The sequence below is a fragment of the Dreissena polymorpha genome, chromosome 8 (assembly GCF_020536995.1).
Source record: "Dreissena polymorpha isolate Duluth1 chromosome 8, UMN_Dpol_1.0, whole genome shotgun sequence".
In the NCBI taxonomy this organism is placed as follows: domain Eukaryota; kingdom Metazoa; phylum Mollusca; class Bivalvia; order Myida; family Dreissenidae; genus Dreissena; species Dreissena polymorpha.
The window spans coordinates 43,495,145-43,512,173 of NC_068362.1; the positions used below are offsets into that span (position 1 = coordinate 43,495,145).

General features: G+C 35.2%; 1 long non-coding RNA gene across 1 annotated transcript; it reads left to right on the forward strand.

Annotated features, from left to right (window-relative positions):
- The first annotated feature begins 10,469 nt into the window (after positions 1-10,469).
- Positions 10,470-16,801, forward strand: LOC127842463 (uncharacterized). The gene is made up of 3 exons (XR_008031654.1): positions 10,470-10,624; positions 11,974-12,083; positions 13,547-16,801. It is a non-coding gene; the product is annotated as an uncharacterized LOC127842463 (long non-coding RNA).
- Positions 16,802-17,029: the final 228 nt, after the last annotated feature.

A 17,029-nucleotide genomic window follows, 5' to 3' on the forward strand; every position in this document is an offset into this window, starting at 1 on the left:
TACATGTTTAAGAGTTTGAAAACAGTACAAGAGATTACTATACAAAAAGCATAGCTTCATAAACTTGTTTAAGATTTAAACAAATAATATTTTATTACTTTGCTAAATAGTAAATTACATATTGTTTTGTAAAGAAATTGAATGTTTTGTTGCATGATAAAAAATCACAAATATAATTAAGGATTTGAATTGGAATACCTTGCAATCAAGAAGACAACAAGCTAGACTCATTTTGTTCTATAAAATAGTATATAATCATGTTGATGTCAATCCCCTTCACTATCTCACTCCATACATTAGACACTCACGCCATCACCATCACATGGCATACCAAATACAATGTACCACCAAGTACAGCTGATTACCACAAATTTTCGTTCTTTCCAAGAACAGTTGTACAATGGAACACACTTCCATCTTATGTAGTCAGCGCTGATACGATCCCTGGATTTAAATCAGTGCTGTCTACATCAGTGTTCCTTCCTTAGATCACATGATTCTGCTTTTATCCTGTTTTTAATCCGCCTAATATTTTTACCACATGCACAGTTGTATATGTATATATTTAAGTCTTAAGGGCTTAAGGTGTTAGGTTTTGCACCTTTTTTACCACTGTTGATAGGATTTTCCTGAGTGGATTGAGTAACTTGGGAAACCTATCAATCTATTTCTTTTTAACCCCCCACACATGGCCATAATGTATCAGCATTGAACATAGCCATTATTATAAAAGAAGAAGAAGATAATGTGCAGACATATATTCCCGTGTTATCTTTAACAAACATCAAATAAGCTTTTGCCCGTAAATTAGGCCAAAAAGAAAAATAGTTGTGTTTCCGGTCACCCGACCGACCCTTTCTTTTTGGGGCCGACCCAAAAACGTATTATCCAATATTTGCCTTTTTTGTTAATTTTTCCCCGTCGAGTTCCGAGTTCGGCGATTTTTTCCCATCTTCGTCCGGTCGAATTCGGCGATTACCAGAATTATTGTATTGTGACCTGCAAAATAACATCCCGTCGCCGCGAACGCTTTATATTATACACATTGTGCAATCGGGGGACCAGCCTGTTTTTCCCGCAAAATCGATATCCGGCGTTCCGTTTGATTGTAAACATGGCGTCGTCCATTTTGTCCGTCAATTTGAACAAATGTTTTCATCATGCCGGAACAAAGTCTTTGAATTCTTATTCAAACTCCATGACTTTAAAGAATGTATGGCACAGATACCACCCAGCACAGTCGAAGCGATCGAAACTGGAAGTTCGTGGGTTTGCTGCTGAAGAAAAGGTGATTTTTTTGTCTGTTGGACAGTCGAGCTTACAATGAGCCTTCCTTCCGGATTGGCCTGCTCCTGTCAACTAATTTGTAGCAACACGTAATTTAGAGATAAACAAAAACAATCATTTTATTTCTGACGAACAGCGAGGATCAATTTAAATGAAGTCAATGACCTTCATGAAAAATAAAAAGAATTTTAAATAATAATAAGTTTTTCCTACCTACCGACCCTACTTTTTTTCAGGAGGTGACCTGAAACGCAACTATTTTTCTTTTTGGCCTTAGGTAGCACCTATTATCATATTAAGCGTTAGGTCGCTTATGTCATTAATACGGGCAAAAGCCCGCGAAGCGGGCGTTGACCGTTCATACATATGGGAATTTAGACATAAAATTACATAGGAATACCACATATGGATACGTCTCAAAAAAATTTGCCACGCGACATATATTTTCGCGATGCTATTTATGACCTTGAACAAATCAAAAACACTTTGACATATGCTAAATCACATGTAAATACATACCTCAGGAAAAGTTATATCAATGACATCATAATTGTGTAGCGAATCGCACTAAATATTCTCGCATTATTTGTTTTTCTTCGCAACCGTTCCAGAATTTAGTCATTACTAAATCATCTCCCCTGAGATTTCTGACGAATTTATTTGCTTTGATCTTTTCGATATCTTATTGTTATTATTATCCTGACAAATTACAAACGCTTGTTAAAAAATTATTTGTTTTAAACATTATAGTTGGCATCTCTATTCTTCCAGTATTCTCGCGGTATTTCAATAACGACACCCTCACTGGGGGCTGACGAGGTATAAGCGTAGTCCGTTTCGCTACGACGTCGGGTATATGTTTTACTACGAAAACATTTTGTTAATACATATGACATCGAAGAACGGATTAGTGGAAATTTGTGTTTAAAACAGGTAAGATAATGCTTTTGTAATAACAAAACTCTGAATTTAAGCACAATGACATTTCAGAGATCTGTTACATCAAATTATGATTCAACATGTGTCTGGTTTATGCGGTTAAACATTAAATATACCGCTGATTTATCAAACTGAAGTCAAGTTTCACTTTAAAAAAAATGCAATTAAGGTTTACAACTGTGTTTATTTGACACAGTTTTACAATTTCCATAATGATGTATGTATCGTTAAGCCACTTGTGTGTTTATAAATGTGTAGGCTGATCCAGTTATCAGAAATAAAGGCTAAATAGTATTATTATGCATGATCGTGTCTCTGACAGTATACGTATATGCCTCGCTACGACAACGCTTTTGCGTGTATGCGTTTCTCACAGAAGACGTATTGGTTATCTCTCAAAGGCGAAATAAAGAAAAAATAATAATTCAGAATCATGGAGTGGCTGGATGTTTCCTTTTTGGAAGAGGTAGTAACAACGACAAAAGATGACCCGAAGCGCACAGTCGACATGGTAATGCACATTATTATCGTTTTATTAAATTCATGACTAGGCCAAACGAAACGATCAAAATCGAAAATCCATATATAAGACGACAGTTGAGAGTCGAGAACCTAATGTCGTCGGTCTCAATAAAAATTACGCATCTTCACCTTGTGACAATGCCTTATACGTTCTTTTGGATAGAGACCGACGATAGGTTTTTAGCATACGGTATTCTTTATCAAATAGCATTCGTTTGATCCTCGTTATGTTTAACTCGCTAATCTCGAAACACTGCTTATGTCAAAGTAAATCCCATGTCCCAACTTCGATCCTTCTTTATCTCATACGGATTTTGATTTTTACATTGTATATATCAAAGCGATTTTCTTGAAAATCTGTTATCGCCAACTAATTTTGAGATGAATTTCATGTTAGTATACATGATTTTAACTGTAAAATCAACACCTGTAACAGCCGTAAGGTGTGGAAAGTAGGACCCCAATGGCACAAATCCGCAATTGCTTAATCAATGTAATGTTATAAAGGTGTGGCAGTGGCTTTCTGTCACAGGTTATTGTTTACTGCGTACACGACGGCCGGTAAATTTACCTCGTGTTACAAAGCGGTTAAAGCCAACACTCACTATGATGCCGGCGGAGCCCCGGTGCGTGATCAGGAATCTACCTGGATGAACCGGGGCCCTAGCGGGATACCGATGCTCCACCGGGATGAACTGTGGACGACCGGGGACAACCGGGGCTCCACCGGGAAAGTATAAAAATGTTTAATACCTCCGGGATGAACCGGGAGTCACCGGGAACGACCGGAAACGACCGGCGTGGCACTGGGAACAACCTGGACTGCACCGGGAACAACCGGGAACAACCGGGACGGCACCGTAGCTCCATCGGGGCCCAAACAGACCCCGGCAGACCTACGGCGAGCCTGGTGAATGCCGACAGAGTCCCGGTATAGCTACGGTACATAAGTAAACCGGCGCTCTGACGGTGCCGTTTCGGTTGTTCCCGGTGCAGTCCTGGTTGTTACAGTGCCAAGCCGGTCGTTGCCGGTCCTAACCGGTGACTCCCGGTTCATATCGGAGGTATTGAACATTTTAATACTTTCCCGGTGGAGCCCCGGTTGTCCGCGGTTAAACCGGGGCGTTGCCGAAGCTCTGCCGGTGTATGATGCCGGTATAGCCCCGTTGAGTGCCGGCGTAGTGACGGTATACCGAGGCTCTGCCGGAACGCTGCCGGCTTTCACCGGGGATCAACCGGGGCATTACCGGCGACAACCGGGACTCTGCCGGGGCTTCACCGGGATAAACCAGTCCGGGGTTGACCGGGACTCTGTCGGGCTGTTGACCGGCTTCAATCGGGGCGGCACCGGGAAATAGTGTGACCGCGTAAGAAAATACCTAAGAATCATCCCGGTTCTCGCCTGTCGACCTGCGTTAGCAAACCGGTATGGACCGGGGCTCTAACGGCAATAGTGAGACTTGGGCTTAACTTTCGATTTCCTTTTTCTGTTTTCGTCTGCGGGTTTCGTCGAATGTTTATCTCCAACTCCAGATATCCCCAACTATTTTTTTATGTCGTTACAACTTCGATATAATGAGAATAATATATTAATAATAATAAATAATCTGACAATGGACATATTGTGCTGCTGTGTTGATTCGTGATATCTTTCGCACAGGACTTTCTGTGACTGTAGATTTTTTCGGATTTATCAATTTGCCAGAAACCGGATTGAATGTAATATTTTCAGCATACTTGTTTATGTCGCCACCCATAATATTAAACGTGCGATTTCTGTATTGTACACCTGGTGCAGTGTCACAAGGCATCTCCCACATAAAGGACACCTTTCCGTTTGGATGTGCATGCGCACAATGAAGCAATGCATCTTTTGCACTGGGAAATGGCAGTCTGCAGTAACTGCAAACTGCATGTGATATGTCCTGAAAATGATACAGAAACTTCGTTGAGTAACCTATACATTATATTTGTACTTCGTAGCACAACCAATACATACTCTGTGCGAAACCTATACATAAAGCGACTTGTAATTTCCTTCGAAACAAACCATTTGAATAATTAAAAAAAATGTTCGTAACCTGTTTTTGTACTTCAAAATGTGTAATGTACTCTGAGTCAAAGAAACATGAAGTTTTATTCAATTTAAGTTACCGTAATTGGCTATTTCAACAGAATAACCACCTTATGCATTGCTTCAAATCAAAATAGTTCGATATAAGCTCAAAATAAATGTAAAGGTTGCAACTACGCACAATTGTAATTAGTTTCTTATTGAAAATAAGTACCTAACATTACTGGATATTCCGTTCTCTAATCCATAAATACCACAAAAGATGAAACTCGCCTGATTAAGTAGTGGATTTACACAATGTTTTCGTAGTAAAACATATACCCGACGTCGTAGCGAAACGGACTACGCTTATACCTCGTCAGCCCCCAGTGACCCTACTGTTTATTTGTCAGAATATGTGACGCATTTTCCATTCGCTCTCAGAAAGCATTCTATACATAGACGGTGACGTCACTTCGTTATTGTCAGTAAGACCGGTGTGTACACAATGTCTCAGAAAGAAGTTTTACGTGTGATCATGAGCAATATTCTGGCAAGTTGTCGTTGTTATCCACCAGAAACACATTTATTCACAAAATTTAAAGATATTCCGATCTAACTTTTTAGTCTTTTAGCTTTAATTTTTAACGTATTTACACCTCGTCTGCTCGCACTTTACCGATATCCCCGAAAGGTTACATATCACCAAATAAGTTAAGGCCTAAAACCACAAAATCCGATACCGTTGGATTTTCGTACAACAATCTTACGTAAAAAATCTCCCAGATTCGAAATCAACAAAAAACAAGACATTTATAAATTGTCTGCATTATTGATCAAATTTTAAGATATTTGTTGGTTTTCCGTTTTTAGCATAGGTGCGTTTACGCACCTATGCTTATGGTATATACCACATTTCGAAAATCCACATCGATCGGTTGCCCTTTATGAAGCCTTACCTGATCAAAAATCAGACGAAATATCTATTTTATTTAGTATATGGTCATTCTTACAATTTTTTTTTTGGAAACGTTTTCTAACGTTTTCTTCCAAGAATATTGCTGACACCGTTTTTAGTGAATTTTTCTAAGACCGTTTTATGTCAAAAAATCTTCTTATAACCTAAAACAAATTTCGTTCGTAAAACAATTCTATCTGCACTATAAATCTCAATCTCCTACGCAGTGGCCTCCCTTATACTAGAAGTTACTGACCGGGAGAAGCAAGGGAAGTAACTGCTGTGAGGAGTTTCTATAAAAATCTGCATTCAGAAATCTGTATTCAGAACTCAATCTGTTGTGCACGACTGCATCTAACGCTTACCACAAGTTTTACGACAAATTCTTGACGCAGACGAATAGGGTAGCGTCTATTTTCATTTGTGAAAAGAATAGTTCGATACAGATCTGTCCGTGCTTAAATTTTGAAAGGCTTGGGTAATTATTTTTCATAAGCGTTTCAAACACTGATGTAAATGGAAAGATTATCTATTTAAATAGTCGGTAATTGTTTGAAATTATTGATTTGAGAAATTCGCGGATGACGATATCGAACTACATTATACCACGTGACGCCATTCTTCCCTGTATCTTGCACCTATGCTTTTAACGCCATCGGCGCTCTCGTTAGAAGATGTTCTGTGAAGACAAGAGCTGGGCATCATACAAGCCATTCTATCCAGCAAAACTGACAGTTTTGGTTTACAGAAATCAACAAAGGAGGGATTCCTGAACTATTAAATTTCCAAGCTATACACACAGTTATTATCTGTGGTGATCTTTATTGGTTCTGTTTGTTTACTTGGATGGAACATGTGTGAACTTAATATAGAACTTTGAAAAGTCTATATATGTCTATCTATAAACAAAAATCAGCTATTGTATAATAAGATCAGATGTGCAAACAATGTCAAAGGGTTGTTAAATTAACAATTTGAAGGCAATTATGCTGAAAAAATATGAGAGTTCCCATGCAAATTTTGTCTGTATATCAACAAGTGTCTGCCGATAATTGTCAAACTAGTAATACAAAACTTACCACAAGTATGTAAAAGCACTAAGTACCTGTGATCTTTTTTAGTAAGATAGTGTAATTCTAAACAGTAGCAAATAGCTTGTTTAGTAAATGCATAATGCAATTAATATGATTTCCGTTCTATTGTGTAATTAATAGGTTGTTACTTGTTAATCCATGATATATGTTTTATGGCTAGTACAAAACCAGCAATGTTAATTTAGTAAAAGGTAATACAATAACACCACTTTGTAATTTCATATAGTAAATATTCTTGAAATGTAGGTTGATGACAGTGTTTTAGTTTTACTTATTTTGTAACTATTATTTTATGTGCAAATAAATGATGTGAAGTGTTTTGTATCTCCACACAATACCACATACCTTTTTATATATGTACTTTGTTATGTGTTATTTAAATGTTTAAATTAAAAAATATGGATGATATAACATGATGCATTCTAATATTTGCATTCAAATTGTAACTATAGAGCTAAGTGTATGCAGTTTAGACTGTGATTTTAGAATTGCTACAAAATGGCTAGTTTTTTAGTGGCGACAAAATTTAAACTATTCAACAATAGTTTGGGAAAGAAAATTAGAAACCTGCAAGATACCTGTATTTATTAAATATTTTAATTGCGAATCAAGTATGTTGTTATGCTGTTACACATAATTATACATTGATAATAAATAACAAGACAATTAGTGGTGTTAACATCACATGATTTTGATTATGTTAAATCAGTGTACTGTATGCTAAATGCAACTGCTTTAGCAAGCTGTCAAGTTGAATTGAGACATTTGATGAAACAAACTGTTTCCTGGGTAGGACCAGTACTTAGTGTCTATATGACATACCATGACATCGAAAGAGTACAAGACCTGCTAAGTAGAACGAGAAATGTTTGACGTACAATTTCCACCGACCCTTGAGTGTTAGCCAATCAGAAGACACCTTACGTCTGTTGCTTTAAGAGATTTTTGACATTGAACATTATTATTATTATTATTTATACCGAATTATGCGACTATCAACCGCTTACTCATAGATATTGTGCGTATTTATTAAACATTATTATTATTATAATTTATACCAAATTATGCGACTATCGACCGCTAACTCATAGATATTGTGCGTATTTATTGACCTGGCGTGGCGGAATTAACCTCTGACTTATGCTAGTTATGGTAATCACAAAATACGACCAACGGGGAGTTTTTAATACATTATTTATCCCATTAATGCTTGGTAACTGGTTACCGTTGGGAATTTCCTACACAGTAATGCGCTGGACGGTCGTGATACTCCGCCCCGCATGATCATTTCATACACACAATATGCTTAATAATTTTAATTTTAAAAAGGTAACAATTGAATCTTCTTCAAATTTGTATATAATCTATTTTAATGCATTAAATACTTGAAACTTCTGTGTTGTTTTTTTGCCATTCTGATATTTTTATTCATTTTGTCCTCAACTAAAAAGAGATTTTAAACATTTATTATGAATAAATCTGAAGGAAAAGCGGCTCAAGAGACTAGTGTTTTGATTGGCTGTTCAGAAAATGTGTACGTAGAAGTACAAACATATATGTCGAAGTACAAATTGTACTTTGACGTACAAATATATACTTCGAAGTGTATTTTAAATTCATGTCGACGTACAATTATTGTAATTCGACGTACATTTATCTTTTTAACGTGTAGGTCTTCTTGACTTTTAACCCAAATGGTACGCCATAGTATGTCTTTAGGGTTATCTAAAGAATGCCCCCACTTAAAGGATCAATACAGAGACCTCCCAGTGACTAAGCCAGTTAGCAGACACCCCATTCACTATACCACAGACACCGAACCAGCTATAAATTCCTGTGGCTAGAAAACAAAAAAAAAATAAGATGCTATTTCTTTAAGCTTGGAACATGTAACTCGTTTTAAGATTGATTTGTTTGGATGCATTACTCAATTATTGCAACAATTATCATATTTTGAACACAATCATGTCCATATATTTATTAAAAATACATGGTTATCAAAAAAACTTTAAAAGCTTTTGCCCGTAAATTAGGTAGCACCTATAATCATATTATGATTAGTTTGGAAGCGTTTGTTGTAAAAATCCAAAATAAACGTTTATTTATTTAAATGTATCACTTTCATTTTGATGAATAATGTTTTGCATATTTTGTTCTATTTTCAGGGAATGCAGGGTAACCGAACGTCATTCTTCAAAATTTGTACCTATTATTTTTCAAAAATAAAGCACCTATTTGTTTCAGTGTTTACAGAAAACAGGGCATCTAATTACCAGTATACCACAATAACAACACCACCGTAATAATTGTGGCAAAAAACACTTGTCAAATTCCCGTAAAACTCCAATTGTTGTGCAAACACTATTGTCAAAGATGACAGTTTGTTTTTTGCCGACTGACTATCAACATGTCCCAGCAAACATGAGACGTCTTTTAGACGTCTTTATTTTGTTGTTTTACGGTCGCGACGTCGCCGCCCAATAAACAACGTCTTTTCAACGTCTTTTTAGCGATATGATAATAACGTCTTTTTAAAGACGTCGACAAGACGTCTTTTTGGCGCCTAAAATAATGACGTCTTTTAAAATACGTCGAAAAGACGTCTTTTTACCGATTTAATAATGACGTCTTTTAAAAGACGTAAAAAAGACGTCGTTATAACGTAACTCTGTAAAGACGTCTTTTAAAAGACGTCGACAAGACGTCTTTTTGGCGAGATAGTAATGACGTCTTTTAAAATACGTCGAAAAGACGTCTTTTTACCGAGATAATAACGACGTCTTTTAAAAGACGTAAAAAAGACGTCTTTTCAACGTCTTTTAAGCGATATGATAATAACGTCTTTTTAAAGACGTCGAAAAGACGTCTTTTTACCGAGTTAATAATGACGTCTCTTAAAAGACGTAAAAAAGACGTCGTTATAACGTAACTCTGTAAAGACGTCTGAGTTTAATTGTAAAATAAACGTCTTTTCAACGTCTTTTTAACAACATGATAATAACGTCTTTTTAAAGACGTCGACAAGACGTCTTTTTGGCGCCTAAAATAATGACGTCTTTTAAAATACGTCGAAAAGACGTCTTTTTACCGAGTTAATAATGACGTCTCTTAAAAGACGTAAAAAAGACGTCGTTATAACGTAACTCTGTAAAGACGTCTTTTAAAAGACGTCGACAAGACGTCTTTTTGGCGAGATAGTAATGACGTCTTTTAAAATACGTCGAAAAGACGTCTTTTTACCGAGATAATAACGACGTCTTTTAAAAGACGTAAATAAGACGTCTTTCAACGTCTTTTTAGCGATATGATAATAACGTCTTTTTAAAGACGTCGAAAAGACGTCGTTTTACCGAGTAAATAATGACGTCTTTTAAAAGACGTAAAAAAGACGTCGTTATAACGTAACTCTGTAAAGACGTCTGAGTTTAATTGTAAAATAAACGTCTTTTCAACGTCTTTTTAACAACATGATAATAACGTCTTTTTAAAGACTTTGACAAGACGTCTTTTTGGCGAGATAGTAATGACGTCTTTTAAAATACATCGAAAAGACGTCTTTTTACCGAGATAATAACGACGTCTTTTAAAACTTCAGCATGATTTGTTTCCCCTGAAATGAATAACGCCGTGACGTCACCATCGAGGCGCAAAAAGTACTGAGTGCGCTGTTTTTCGTTAACATCGATTGTCTCGTGGTGTTCAGTTTAAATTTTAAATTTGTACAGTCTGTGGTGTTGTTATACACAATTATAATGGACAAAGAACAACCTGGTAAGCATTTTCAAATAATAACGTGAATCACGGGTGGGTAGATTCTTTTTTGTATTGAATATTCTATTCCATTGATTTGTCATATGTTTTCGTGTCAACGCTTTATAGCTTTTTCACGTTGTTGTTTGCACTAGTTGGAACTCCGATAAACAGTAAACGAAAATAAGATCTAGCTGGCAGCCAAGTATGTTTCAAGTTTGTGCGGCTTTATAATGTACATGTAATGTAAGAGGTGTCTTCGCCATTAAATCGTGATGATTAGGCTGAGGCTTCGTACCACGGACACGTCATACCAATCTATGCTTATACTCGTTTATTGGAGATTCCGTACTATATATGAACAGGGCTTTTTTTCCTGACTTTGTGAAGCGGCCCTGGCCCCCTTACTTTGTGAAAAAATGAGTCGCGAACTTTTCAAAATTGTGAAAAAATGAGTTGCAATCTTTTCAAAATTGTGACAAATTGAGTCGCGAACTTTTCAAAATTGTGAAAAATTGAGTCGCGAACTTCTTAAAATTGTGAAAAACCGACTCGTGAAATTATTAAAATTGTGAAAAACGGCCCATTTTGTAAAAATTCACGGCCATGTTAGGTTTGTGAATTGTCCTTTTCAAAATTGTGAAATGTCCTTCCACGGCCACTCATAAAGAAGGAAAAAAAGCCCTGATGCTAATATCTGTTAATATCTATCTAACCAATAAAAAGCTTCTCAAACGGATCTGTTGAGAGATAAAGGGTTAAACAATTTAAAAAAAATTATTTATCAGAATTGTAAATAAATGTGTGTGTATATAATTGTGACCAGCCAAGCGATTTTTCTTCCAAATGACACTGGCAAAATTTAGATTATATTATTTTCATGACTGTAGACAACTATAAATATGTTAACTACTTTTTTATAATAGAAATCATGGCTTCAAATGGATTAACTAAACTTTAAGAACATGGAAACATCTAACATAACACATTATTTCAGTTTTTTCTCAACAATGACTGGGATGTCATTTGGACGAAAAATCGCTTGGCCGGTCATTTATATATATTTTATTTGTTTATATTATTACTGTAAAATAAATACCGTTTTGTTTGCTAGAAATCATTAGTTAAAATCTTAAAGCGTTTGTAACACAAAATGTTTGGAATATTCAGACATTTTCTTTAAAAGTTGTTAAAAAAATCAACTGTTTTTCCTTTTTTTTTGTTTAAATAATTTTCTTCAACATTGTTGTTCATATTACTGGTTCTGTAATAAAAAAACTTTTTATGACATTCATCAAAAATGCTCGATTCTATGACCTAACTTCTTTAAGTTACAGTTTAAACTTGAACTTATTGGCTTCTGATTTCAGGGTGATGAATGTCTCCCTCATGTCGAGGTTCAACCTCAGCGGACAGACCAGGCCGAATTTAGAACCAAAAATTGGAGTAAAGCACACTGCCGTGTATACTGTCATAAAAGGTATTGGGTTTGTTCTGTACACAAATATGGTTTAGCTTCGCTGTTTGGGAAAAAAGTGGAGTTATTGTCATGACCCTCTCGTTGGCATCGGTTTTGGTTAACTTTTTGTCCAAATAATACTAATTTTAAGTTTGTCATAGTAATTATCCTTTTTAACCAGGTTTTCCGAAGGAAAAAACTGGTTATTAGATTGGCGATGTCGGCTGGCGGGCGGAACAAGCTTGTCAAGGCCATAACTATGTCGTTCATTGTCAGATTTTAAAATCATTTGGCTCATTCGTTCACCATCATTAGACGGTGTGTCGCGCGAAAGAATTACGTCGATATCTCCAAGGTCAAGGTCACAATTTGAGTTTGAAGGTCAAAAATGGCCATAAATGAGCTTGTCTGTGCCATTACTATGTCATTCATTGTGACATTTTAAAATCATTTGGCCCATTTGTTCACCATTATTGGACGGTGTGTTGAGCGAAAGAATTATATCTCCAAGGTCAAGGTCGCCACAACTAAAAATAGATTGATTTTGAAACAACTATGTAACTATGAACAATCAGTAACAATGCACATTTTGATTTTGAGTTGTCTCTCTTTATCAGACTTTTTTTCTAATTGAAATCAAGGTCAATTTTACACAAGCAGGTTAACAATACACATTTTGACTTGTCTCCCTTTATCAGACCTTTTTTCAACTGAAAACCTGGTTTTGTGACAATTTTGTCCCTTGTTTGATTAATTATTTATTATCCTTTTTGATCATGTCCATTTTAGATAGGCTGGTTACCTAATTGGATTCCACTACAAAAATAACAAGGGCAGATAACTCTAAATTTAATTTTATGAGAGTTGTCCTTTTTGGATTTAAAATTTTCATTGTTGGTTATCCTTTTTCTATTAATCAGAAACTGTCAAAGGTATTTTGTTTAAATTAAGTATGCATGTTTACAGTCCAAAATGAACCCATTTTACAAGGGCAAATAACGCTAAATTTAATATTTGTCAAATGTATGTCACAGGGGAGACTCAATTTAGATGGGCAGGTAACCCAAATACACATGTACTAATAAATTCCACTACACTATCAAACACTGATAAAAGTGGAGCATTCTGTCAGCAGACAGTTTTTATGCTCCCAAAAAGAAAGGTAGTACAATTGCTTTTTAGAACAAGCGCTTATTCATTTGCATTCTGAAAACATGTGGGGGCAGTTATATAGGAGCATGGTCGCTAGATGGGATGAATACGGTATTTGGTTTACCACAGGCAATTATCCAACAGAACAGTATCTGACCATGCAGGGCTTACCTAGCCTATATCAGATTTTATATGCACTACAACAGTTAGGTGTAAAGTGCTGTTGTCTCGATGTATAATGCTGCACTTGCATTACAATGTATAAAGTTTGCAGCCAAAATTGTTCCATACGATTGGCCTTTTTGTGATTGTTATTTTTTTATTCTTCACAGCTAGTGTTAGCCAAAGTATTAGCCACACTGAAAAAGACTTAGAGGATGTCATCTCAAAAATCTTGAAGTATGCGCCTGATAGAAAAGGCGGAGTGGGCCGAAGGCTGGAAAAAACATCACCTTAATGTGAAGTCAACAGACTCTGGACCATATTAAACAGATAAAATAGCAATATGTGCTAGGTAAAAGAATTTATCAGAACATTTCAGAATTGTGATGCTTCTATATTTTGATCGGTCTGTCACTCTGTCTTTGAACGCTACTCATTAGTTTGCTCTTTTGAGACAGTATTTTATCAAGAATCTCATGAAATGTTGTAATAGTAAAAGATCAAAATAATAATTTGATTTATTCAACTATGTTAATCTTCTGTTAATTGTCAATTTGTTTATTGACAACAGATACTTTGTTTAATATTAAAAACATTTCAACGCGTTATAGAAGCTGTAAGGAATTTATAATATTTGGATAATTCATGCACACATTGTTGAAAAAAACAATTTAAATAAAGTGAAATTTAGATGGTTATCTTAATTTGAATGGAGATAGTTCGTTAATAAACATTATTATGTATAATATTGTTAAACGATTAGAAAAGGACTCTCGTTATTAGTATGATATTGTTAACGATTAGAAAAGGACTCTCGTTATTAAACATTATTATGTATAATATTGTTAAACGATTAGAAAAGGACTCTCGTTATTAAACATTATTATGTATAATATTAATTACTCTACAAGTAATTTTGTTTCCAAATGATTGTTTTCATGATTAATGATCCTAGTTAGGGTTGTAGATTGTTCTTGTTGGATTATATACTGACATGCTCATCATTTGTGTTTACATTTGCATTTTAGCATTAAAAGTTCATTATGCTTTATATATTTGTATGTAGACATATTGATGACCAGCTTTTCATCTAATGTAATAAGTAAGTAACCTAACAAAGATATCTGTGTATACTATGAATAGGTGTATTTTGTCATTTTTATATAGATCAACAGCAAAGCATATATTTTAATGATATACATCTTTTACATGTTAAGCAATAGAGAAAATGAATTGCTATGGATGAATGCGCATTATACTTATAGATAATACAGACCTGCATAATATCGGATTATGAACATAAAAATATACGTTTAGCAATCGAAATACCTTGTTTAATTTCATGATTTTCAGTTAATCAAATGTTTATTTATGAACATAAAAATATACGTTTAGCAAAAGAAATACCTTGTTTAATTTCATGCTTTTCAGTTAATAAAATTAGGCAATAACTATCTCGTGGAAATTAGTGAATAACATTTCAAGGGAGAATATTGTGACATGATATATAGGAGTTGTCTCTCTTGTTTGAGTATTATTGTACCTCTAAACAAGTAAATTCATACATTAATTCAAATTAATCCACACTATAAACCCATATTTTGGTCATATATGGAATAATGAAATATTGTTTGCGTAATTGTTTATTTTTATGTATTATACCGAAGCCATCTGTAATGACATTTATTAAAATATTAATATTAATATTTGAATGGCCATACAGTGCTAAAAGTTTGGTATTCTGACTATTTTAAGTGCATGTTCTGCACAAAATATCAGATTGTGTATTAAAACACTGTTGTAATACTTCTTAATTATTTTATATTTGACAAGCATTGACTTGTTTTTGCTTGTAACAGTTGTCCAGTGTTGAACTATAGCTGTTAATAATAATAACAATTATTGTGACAATTTTCCAGTTTTGAATTATTGCTTTCAGTTGATTGTTTACCAGTTATGTAACAGCTGTTTTCATGTTAACCGCTCCACATTACGTGTTGGTGAAGCGCATTAACGGCCCCCAGTTTCCATAAAACTCCAAATTCAGCTAATGTCTTAAGACTGGATGTGGTTGTTTATTTTCAACTTTGTTATGCATGAAACATGTCAGTTTTGTTGTTACTCTTGAACAGAAGTTTTTATAGGACCAAATTGTGTCATATTTCAAATTAATGATATTATTATGCCCCCCTTCGAAGAAGAGGGGGTATATTGTTATGCACATGTTGGTCGGTCGGTCCGTCCACCAGATGGTTTCCGGATGATAACTCAAGAACGCTTAGGCCTAGGATCATGAAACTTCATAGGTACATTGATCATGACTGGCAGATGACCCCTATTGATTTTCAGGTCACTAGGTCAAAGGTCAAGGTCACAGTGACTCGAAATAGTAAAATGGTTTCCTGATGATAACTCAAAAACACTTAGGCCTAGGATCATGAAACTTCATAGGTACATTGATCATGACTGGCAGATGACCCCTATTGATTTTAAAGTCAAAGGTCAATGTCACAGTGACTCGAAATAGTAAAATGGTTTCCGGATGATTACTCAAGAAGCTTACGCCTAGGATCATGAAACTTCATAAGTACATTGATCATGACTGGCAGATGACCCCTATTGAGTTTCAGGTCACTAGGTCAAAGGTCAAGGTCACAGTGACTCAAAATAGTAAAATGGTGTCCTGATGATAACTCAAGAATGCTTACGCCTAGGATCATGAAACTTCATAGGTACATTGATCATGACTGGCAAATGAACCCTATTGATTTTCAGGTCACTAAGTCAAAGGTCAAGGTCACAGTGACTTGAAACAGTAAAATGGTTTCCTGATGATAACTCAAGAATAATTAGGCCTAGCTAGGATCATGAAACTTCATAGGTACATTGATCATGACTGGCAGATGACCCCTTTTCATTTTCATGTCACTAGGTCAAAGGTCAAGGTCAAATTGTCAGATTTTAAAATTACTCGGTACATTTGTTCACAATCATTGGACGGTGTGTCATGCGAAAAAATTAAGTCGATATCTCCAAGGTAAAGGTCACACTTGGAGTTCAAGTCAAAAATGGCCATTAATGAGCTTGTCTGGGCCATAACTTTGTCATTCATTGTGAGATTTTAAAATGACTGTACATTAATTTTGTTCACAGTCATTGGACGGCGTGTAATGCGAAAAAGTTCAAAGGTCAAAATGGCCATAAATGATATTGGCATAATAATTATTAAAAATCGCCATAAATTAGCTTCTCTTGTTTTGTGAAGACAGCATGCAAAATATTCTGTGTTAATGCAGCATGTGGGAGTATATGTAACGTCTGTGACAAAGCTCTAGTTGTAAATATACTTTTTTGAAAACCTGGTTTTGTGACAATTTTGTCCCTTGTTATGCTATTAAAGGCAAATAAAATTGCATGTAAATATGCAGGTTAAAGTTGTTGGATTATTCTATTCCCCGGCAAACAAGGCTTGGCTTCATGAACACTTGCAATCTATATTTGTAAAACATATGTGATGTTTTTGTTGCTTTTTGCATCTGAAATATAGTACGTCTCTTCGTGACGTGAAAAAGAAGTCTTTTTTTGACGTCTTTATAAAGTCTTATTTTGGTTGTTTTTGAAAGGTTTAATGACGTTTTTTCGTGGTGTGAAAA